The sequence below is a fragment of the Carcharhinus amblyrhynchos genome, chromosome 30, assembly GCF_965287045.1.
Source record: "Carcharhinus amblyrhynchos chromosome 30, sCarAmb.v2.hapA, whole genome shotgun sequence".
NCBI classification, from domain to species: Eukaryota; Metazoa; Chordata; class Chondrichthyes; order Carcharhiniformes; family Carcharhinidae; genus Carcharhinus; species Carcharhinus amblyrhynchos.
This window is the reverse complement of record NC_137353.1, coordinates 27237963-27247536: the sequence shown is the minus strand read 5'-3', so window position 1 is coordinate 27247536 and position 9574 is coordinate 27237963.

Below are 9574 nucleotides of genomic sequence, written 5' to 3'. Positions count from 1 at the left end.
CTCTACACTTCTTTGAGAATGCAGGCAGTTGGTTTTAGCACACTTGGACTGAGCTTGAAGATAATCAGACAGAATACCAGCTCCTGCTTTCTATCTAATGATTCCCACCAGTGTTTAGACATTTGCTTGGTTTCCCTCCTCGGCTGCGAGTTGCCAATCTTCGCTGTCTTGGCTAACACAGGAAGAATGGCCATGAGTGCAATAATGGAAGATTGCCACAACATGCATAATGATATGTTGGCGGTTACAGAAAAATCAGAAAGAACATTGAAAACTGCCTTCGTTGGCTCAATGGGTAGGATGGTTGCCTCTGAATTGGAAAGTCTTGCATTCATGCCCTATTCCAGAGACTTGAGCCCATAAAAAGGATAACGCTTAGGTGAAGCACTGAGGGAGATCTGCACTGTCAGAAGTGTCAGCCTTCAGATGAGATGCTAAATTGAGGGCCCATCAACCCTCCTAGGTAACATTGAACAATCACATGGCATTAAGTGAAGAAGAAGATCTCTTGGTGTCTGGGTCAATATTCATTGTATCCCTCAATCAATGTCACAAAGCAGAATCGTTTACCTCATTACTGTTTTTGGGACCTTATTCATAGAATTATAGAATCCTTACAGTACAGAAGGAGGCCATTCGGCCCACCGAACCTGTACCAACAACAATCCCACTCTATCCCATAATCCCCCTAATAGTCAATTTAGTATAGCCAATCAGTCTAACCCATACATCTTTGGAGCATGGGAGAAAACCAGAGCACCCAGAGGCAACCCATGTAGGTATGAGGAGAATGTACAAACTCCACACAGGCAGTGACCCAAGCCTGGAATTGAACCCGGGTCCCTGGCACTGTGAGGCAGCAGTGCTAACCACTGTGCCACCATATTAGCTGCTGCACTTTTCAAAAATAGAACAGTGACTACACTTTATGTCCCTTTGTCTCCATAGGAGATGGCAATTAGTTTCTGGGTGCTTTTGGAAGTACCTGGTCTGGTAACAGGATGGTGTTGCATTGTCTCATAAGAATCACCTTGCTGCAAATCAACCAACAGCTGGTGGATCCATTTGAAAAAAAGCATGTCTTATTTAAAGTCCGATACTTCTGGAGTTAATTTAATGTTTTTTTCCTTTGTTATTATGACAAAAGGAAGCAAAGCAGTACATGCTGGCAATAATCAGAGATATCTGTAACTGATTCTAAAAGAGATTATGATGGCAATTTTTTGGACGATATCTCATTAAAGATCACAAGTATGGACAAGTTTAAGGATCAGCTTTGTTTAGTTTTCCTTCTACTCTGACACCATGTTAAGCTGATTTGACGTACTAATCAAATTAATCTATGGAAAACCTCCTCCCTTTTCTTTGCTTTGTCTCAGATCTAAAACAATTTTTTTTCCCTGATGATAAACTTCACTGATATGATTGCTGTGCTCACAGCAGTGAAAAATCCCAGCTTGTCCTCATGCCAACTTTTACACTCCGACCATTGAAGGGAGGGGTTTCTTATTCTGCTTTTATTTTGTTTGCTATTCCCTTCTGCATTCAGGGAAATGGTAACATGGGTGGCACTGTGAAAATGGAGCGATGCTGAAAGCGCACGCACTGATTTTGGGATGGTTTTTCAAAGACAGCAAGCGCTGTGGTTATAAAAACAATTCCTGCTGCTGGATCAGTGGCTAACACCCTGGCCTCTAGGTTTGAAGAGAGTGGGTCCAACCCCCACATTTATGCATGTTATTGAGGTTGCTTCTATGAGGGAATGTTGTCTCTTTTGAAGGTCAGTCCTTCAGAAGAGACAGCAAAGTGGCACAGTGGTTAGCACTGCTGCCTCACAGCGCCAGGGACCCGGTTTTGATTCCTGGCTCGGGTCACTGTCTGTGTGGAGTTTGCACGTTCTCCCCATGTTTGTGTGTGTTTCTTCCGATTCTTCCCACCATCTGAAAAATGTGTTGATTAGATGCATTGGCCATGCTAAATTCTCCCTGTGTACCTGAACAGATGCTGGAGTGTAGCGATTAAGAGATTTTCAAGTTAACTTCTTTGCAGTGTTAATGTAAGCTTACTTGCGACGCCAGTAAATAAGCTGAAGCTAAACTAAATGTTGATATGAAAATTAGATTGCTGAGGTAAATGTTAAAAATGTCCTGGCACAACCTCAAAGTGAGGGGATGCTCCTCTAACACTCAGATAAGGAGGAATTTCTTCAGCCAGATGGTGGTGAATCTGTGGAACTCACTGCCACAGATGGCTGTGGAGGCCAGGTCATTAAGTGTATTTAAGACAGAGATAGATAGGTTCTTCATCAAGAGTAATGGGGAGAAGGCAGGACAATGAGGATGAGAATCATATCAGCCATGATTGTATGGCGGAACAGACTCAATGGACCAAATGGCCTAATTCGACTCCTATATTTTATGGTCTGAAGTCCAAAAATCCTCTTTCAATGAACATTATCGGGAAACAGTTTTCAAAAGGACCAAAGTTCTGTTTTTATTTTCAAAATTTAAGACTCGTCTCTTGAAGATCAATTTTTGAGTCAACCTCAAAATTAGTGACCATTACTCACATTCAAAACAGACTGTAGCTTTATTTAAATATGTATGTGGTGTTCGGTGCCGGTTATATGATCTGGTGGAGCAACCAACCAACAATCCTTAAGGAGGCCGCTGAATGCTCCCCAGAAACACTTATTTGTCAGTCCTGAGAGAAAATCTGCCTTCTGCATCACAAGGAGACCAGCAACAGCAATAAATTTGAGTACCCTTTCTTCCATAAGATATTTTTTTTAATTGGTGGAAAACAAGAATTGTAAGTGGTAAGTTGGAGACTTGTTCCCTTTATTTATTTGAACCATATAAGCTTACAGAATGATAGGAGGCCATTGTTTCTATGTTGTCTGTTTTTCTTAATTCATTCTTGGAAATTGGATATTAATGATAAGACCAGCAGTTATTACCCCTTCCCTATTACAATTGAGTGACTGGTTAGGCCACTTCACAGGGCAGGTAAGAATGGAGTGTTCCCTTCCGTGGCAGACTTTAGAAAATTAGTTGCATTGTTATGACAGCTAGGCTCGCTCACTTTTCAATGTATCTGCATTTTAAAAAAATCTCGAAGATAAGGCAGTTTTCAATGAATTAAAGAGGGTATCTAATCTGGCAATTAATTTGTTAAAGGCCTGACGACCATTGGGGAGGTAATGGTGTAGTGGCATTATCACTAGACTTTTATTACAGAAACTCAGCGAATGTTCTGGGTTCAAATCCCACCACGGCAGATGGTGGAATTTGAATTCAATTAAAAATATTTGGAATTAAGAATCTACTGATGACCATGAAACCATTGTCGATTGTTGGAAAAACCCATCTGGTTCACTAATGTCCTTTAGGGAAGGAAATCTGCCGTCCTTACCTGGTCTGGCCTACATCTGACTCCAGAGACAGAGCAATGTGGTTAACTCTCAACTGCCCTCAAATCTGATAAAACCAACTTCAAATTTCAAATACCAGTCCATGCAGTCACGCTTGATATTTCACTGGCTCGAAAACTTTGCATGCTCTAGGAGCTATAAGGATGGGCGATAAATGCTGGCCAGCCAGTGACACTCATGTCCCACGAATGAGTTAAAAAGAAACATAAAAATGATCTTAGCCCAGAAGCATGTTGCCTATTAGGTGGGTGTAATTAGTCTCCCACTGGAGCAATTTTAACCTGGCACTTGTGCTTATTAAAAACTCCATCAACTTGCCCTTCTAACATAGATAAACACACACTCCTCTTTGCCAGCCTGGTAGTTCCTTCTTGCTGCAAATTTGTATGCTAAGGAACGACTCCATGGAATTCACTCTGACTCAACAGATGATATCAGATTGGCCACCCTTTTATATCCCAAAGAAAAAATCAGTGGGGATTATAAAGGGTGACCATGCAGAAATCTCTTATCATATTGAGTCTGAGTGAATTTCCTCCGGGTGCTATGGTTTCCTCCCACAATCCAAAGATGTGCAGGTTAGGTGGATTGGCCATGCTAAATACCCTCTTTAATTCATTGAAAACGGCCTTATCTTCGATTTTTTTTAAAATGCAGATACATTGAAAAGTGAGCGAGCCTAGCTGTCATAACAATGCAACTAATTTTCTAAAGTCTGCCAAGGAAGGGAACTTCCCACAATCCAAAGATGTGCAGGTTAGGTGGATTGGCCATGCTAAATTGCCCCTTAAGATTATTTTAAGTTTAAGTTTATCTATTAGTAGGCTTACATTAACACTGCAATGAAGTTACTGTGAAAATCCCTTAGTGTCCAAAGATGTGTAGGTTAGCGGGATTAGTGGGGTAAAAACGTGGGGTTACAGAGATAGGGTAAAATACAAGGGTGGGTCGGGCTGAACAGCCTCCTTCTGCACTGTAAGGATTCTATAATTCTATAATATTTTGTCTAACCCATCCCCAAAAATCCCCTTCTTGAAGTTAAAAGTTCAGACAGAGGTTTTCTTCCTCGTGGTGTGTGTTCCAAATTTAAAAACAACTAATGCTGTAGGGTTTATTATTACTTATAACCAGGGGCAGGGTGGGTTAAGTAAAGTTCTGTAATCTGACCATATCTTCTGTGTCTGCAGATTGCTTCAGTTTCACCTGAATTCTCAATAAATCCAGTTTTCAGCTTGAGAGATTCATATTCTGTCAGAGAGTCTGATTAACCATAGTGTAGAGGTTGAAGGGAACAGTGGATGTAAAAGGCATTGAAGGGTCCGATCAACCGTAATCAAATTAAATGGTGGAGCAGGCTCGATGGACTGAATGGCCTACCCAGTTCCATCAGTCAGAGAGATCAGTATATTATTGTTGGTGTGGTTCTCGATGGCAAAGTCATTCATTGTTTGCCATGTGTTCCTCACAGTAAAATGACATTTTGGTTCATATGCATAAGCAAAAAAAAACACTAAAAGTGGGCACCAATTCATCTCATTGCTGCTTACAATGCAAGGTCATAGAATCCTGACAGTGCGGAAGAGGCCACTCAGTCCATCGATTCTGAACTGACTCTCTGACAGAGCATCTTATAATGTGGAGATCTAATGTGTGGATCTAATGTATTTAATGTGGAGAGTACCTTACCCAGGCCCTCTCCCCCACATTATCCCCGTAACCCCACACATTTACCATGGCTAATCCATCTAACCTACACATCTTGGGACACTAAGGAGCAATTTAGCATGGCCAGTTCATCTAACCTGACATCTTAGAGCAATGGGAGGAAACCAGGGGAAACCTACACAGACACAGGGAGAATCATAGAATCAGACACCCTACAGTGCAGAAGGAGGCCATTCAGCCCATCGATTCTGCACTGACAACAATCCCATCCAGGCCCTATCCCATAATCCCACATATTTACCCCTCTAATCCCTCTAACCTATACATCCTGGGACAGTAAGGGGTAATTTAGCATGGTCAAAGCATCTTTGGATTGTGGAAGGAAACTGGAGCATCCAAAGGAAACCCTCGCTGACAACATGCAAACTCCACACAGAGAGTGGTCTGAGCCCGGAATCGAACCGGGGTCCCTGGAGCTGTGAGGCAGCAGTGCTAATCACTGTGCGGCTGTGCTGGAGCTGGTAGTAAAATGTCCTTACTTCGACAATAACTGCTCACTGGTAGTTGTTGCAGGGTAGAATTGCAGTTTTTGCTTCTCAGAACGCAGTTGAATTCTTTCGCAGTGTTTGAAATCTGTCTCATCTCAGCATTGAAGTACCACTGCCAACATTTGACCTTGTGGATGCACTGAACATTTAACACGGCTCACAGATTTGGAAGGGGGAGGGATAAAGCACAACAAGTCTATCAAGTTTCACTTGTTTCCTGTAACAGTCTGTTATTTAGCAAACTCTTTCTATAAGTTTCACTGTGAATATAAACAACCCCATTCAGTTCATCATTTTTTTTCTAAATCAGCAAACCTTGTTGTTTCTAATAACATGACCTTGGCAAATGCATCCCAGTTAGCTGTATTCTTCTTACACTTCCTGACAAACAGTAACCAAAGTTGAAACAAAGATTTTTTAAAACTTATTTTAATGTTTTGCCCTCCTTTCGAGGATCAATGTTTACTTCAGCCACCGCCCAACAAGTGAGAATGGAATCGTCATTCTTTGCTGACTGATGGTATTATTGCTGCTAGAAACCCTACAGTGCAGAAAGAGGCCATTCGGCCCATCGAGTCTGCACCGACCACCATCCCACCCAGGCCATACCCCCATTTCTCGACATTTACCCGCTAATCCCTCTAACCTACACATCTCAGGATTCCAAGGGGCAATTTTTAGAATGGCCAATCAACCTAACCCGCACATTTTTGGACTATGTGAGGAAACTAGAGGGCCCGGAGGAAACCCATGCAGACACGAGGAGAATGTGCAAACTCCACACAGACAGCGACCCGAGCTGGGAATTAAACCGGGTCCCTGGAGCTGTGAAGCAGCAGTACTAACCACTATGCTACCGTGCCGCCCCAGTAGCATAGTGGTTAGTGATCTTCCTAATAGTGGAAGATATCTTCATAGTGATCTCCTCCCCCCCACCCACCATCCCCCCCCACCCCACCGCCACCCCCTCCGACCCAGTGGCTCCCATCCCTGCCACTCCCCCTCCCCCACCGCTCCCCATATCAGCCCCCCCTTCCCCCCTCCCCATCACTACCCCCTCTATCCTGCACTGCCCCGCCCTCCACCCCACCAGTGTCAACATTCTGGGGGCCATCATTGACCAGAAACTGAACCAGACCAGCCATATAAATACTGTGGTTACAAGAGCCAATGAGAGGCTGGGGATTCTGTGGGGAGTAACTCACCACCTGACTCCCTTAGAGCGGCACAGCGGCACACTGGTTACTACTGCTGCCTCCCAGCACCAGGGTCCTGGGTTCGATTCCTGGCTTGGGTCACTGTCTGTGCAGAATCTGCATGTTCTCCCCATGTCTGCGTGGGTTTCCTCTGGATGCTTTGGTTTTCTCCCACAGTCCGAAAGATGCAATGGCTCAGTGGATTAGCCATGCTAAATTCCTCCTCAGTGTGCCTGAACAGGCAGGAGTGTGGTGACAAGAGGATTTTCACACTGACTTCATTGCCTACTTGGGACGCTAATAAATAAACTCAAATTTACTCTCCAATTGCCTGGATGAGTACAACTCCTACAACACCCATGAAACTCAACAGCATCCAGGACAAAGCTGCCCATTGATTTGGCACCCCTTCTCCACATTCACTCCCTCCATCAGTGAGGCACAGCGATAGCAGAGTGTACTGTACACAAGATCCACTGCAGCAACTCACCAAGGCTTCTTCAACGTCATATCCCAAAAACACTGCCTGTTCCAGCTCGAAGCTAAGGACAACAGATACGTGGGAACACCAGAATGTTCCTCTTTCGAGTCACACACCATCCTGGAAATCTATCACGGTTCCCCTACTGTCGCAGGGCTGTTTTTTAATATACCTTCACACCCACACTGTTTTTCCTATTAGGGAAAAGTGGAGTAGTGTGGGAGGTGATGGCCTAGTGTTATTACTGCTAGACTATTAGTCCAACTAATGTTCCGGGGACCACGGCAGATGGTGGAATTTGAATTCGCTAAAAAGTATCTGGAATTAAGAATCTACTGATGACCATGAAATCATTGTTGATTGTCAGAAAAACCCACTTGGTTCACCAATGTCCTTTAGGGAGGGAAATCTGCCATCCTTACCTGGTCTGGCCTCCATATGACTCCAGAGCCACAGAAAGTAGTTGACTGTTAAATGCCCTCTGAAATGGCCTAGTCAGCTACTCAGTTCAAGGGCAATTAGGGGTGGGCAATAAATGCTGGCCCAGCCAGTGTCACCCACACCCCATGAAATAATTAAAAAATAGTAGTGGAAGGATCCCTGACCTGATTATCACCCCATTGAGCCGAGTTATGAATGCTCCTTCCCTAACCAGCAGGTCTTAGCTTCTGGTAGGGATGCTACAAGACCTCCATATCACGGGATTAAGACCCTGGAACTCTCTCACCCACAGTGGTTCAAGAAGGCAGCTCACCACCACCTTCTCAAGGGCAATCACGGACGCTAGTCTTGCCACTGACATTCATATTGAAAGAATGAATAAAAGGATTTAAAAGGTGTGTTAAACCAGCTCTGAAGGGCAGAAGGAAAGAGATCTTACGCTTGGTGTGAATGAGCACTGGATCAAGCCGTGTTGTTTGTGTGGTCAGAGGGTGAGTGGTCAAGGACACAGGAGAGATGTCGCATAAAGGAGCTCGGGAGGGCAGAAGATGGGGAGAAAATACTAAATTTCTACGACCAGAATAGTCAATGTGAATAAGAGGTGATCTCAAAATACTTAAAGGAATAGGCAGAGTAAATGCAGGCAAAATGGTTCCCTTGTTAGGGGAGGCTAGAAGCAGGGGTGCAATTTCTAAATAAGGAGGGTGCCATTTAGAACGAAGATGAGGAAAACTTTATTTGCACAGAAGGTTATAAATCCTCATAATTATAAAGGAGTTAGTCATTGACTTTAGGAAGTATATATAGTGGGGAACATGCCCCTGTCTACATCAATGGGGGCGAAGTAGAAATGGTTGAAAGCTTTAAGATTTTAGGTGCCCAGATCACCTGTCCTGGTATCCCCAGGCCAACACTTCTACTTTCTCAGAAGACTGAGGGAATTTGACATGTCTGCTATGACTCTCACTAACGTTTACAGATACACCATAGAAAACATTCTTTCTGGCTGTGTCACAGCTTGGCATGGCTCTTGACCACAAGAAACCACAAAGGGTCATGAATGTAGCCCAGTCCATCACGCAAACCAGCCTCACATCCCTTGACACTGTCTACACTTCCCACCGTCTTGGAAAAGCAGCTAGCATAATTAAGGACCCCACGCACCCCAGATATTCTCTCTTCCACCTTCTTCCATTGAGAAAAAGATAAAAAAGTCTGAGGTCATGTACCAACTGACTCAAGAATGCTTCTTCCCTGCTGCCATCAGACTTTTGAATGGACCTACCTCGCACTAAGTTGATCTTTCTCGACACCCTAGCTATGACATTAACACTACATTTTGCACTCTCTCCTTTCCTTCACTATGGACGGTCTGCTTTGCATGTATAGCGTGCAAGAAACAATACTTTTTACTGTATTCTAATGCATGTGACAATAATAAATCAAATCTTTGGAATTCTCTATCGGAGGGCTAATGAAGCGCAGTCATTGTGCATTTTTAAGGTAGAGATTGATAGATTCTAATTAACAGTAAAGGGTTCTGGGGACAGTGGGCGTAAAAGGCATTGAAGCCATGATCATGTTGAATGGTGGAGCAGGCTCGATGGGCTGAATGGCCTACTCCTATGTTCCTGGCTAGTTTTGGGGCTGAGGAACTGGAGGCAGTTGCAGCTAATAGGCTTGATTCCAAAAATCAGTGGCCAAGAAGCAAACTGGAGCTATCTAATGATGACTTCTTTTGATTTTGTCTCTCCCTATTCCCATAGGAAAATGCCTCCCCTCAGTTTTTCTCGACATCCTGAAGCTTATA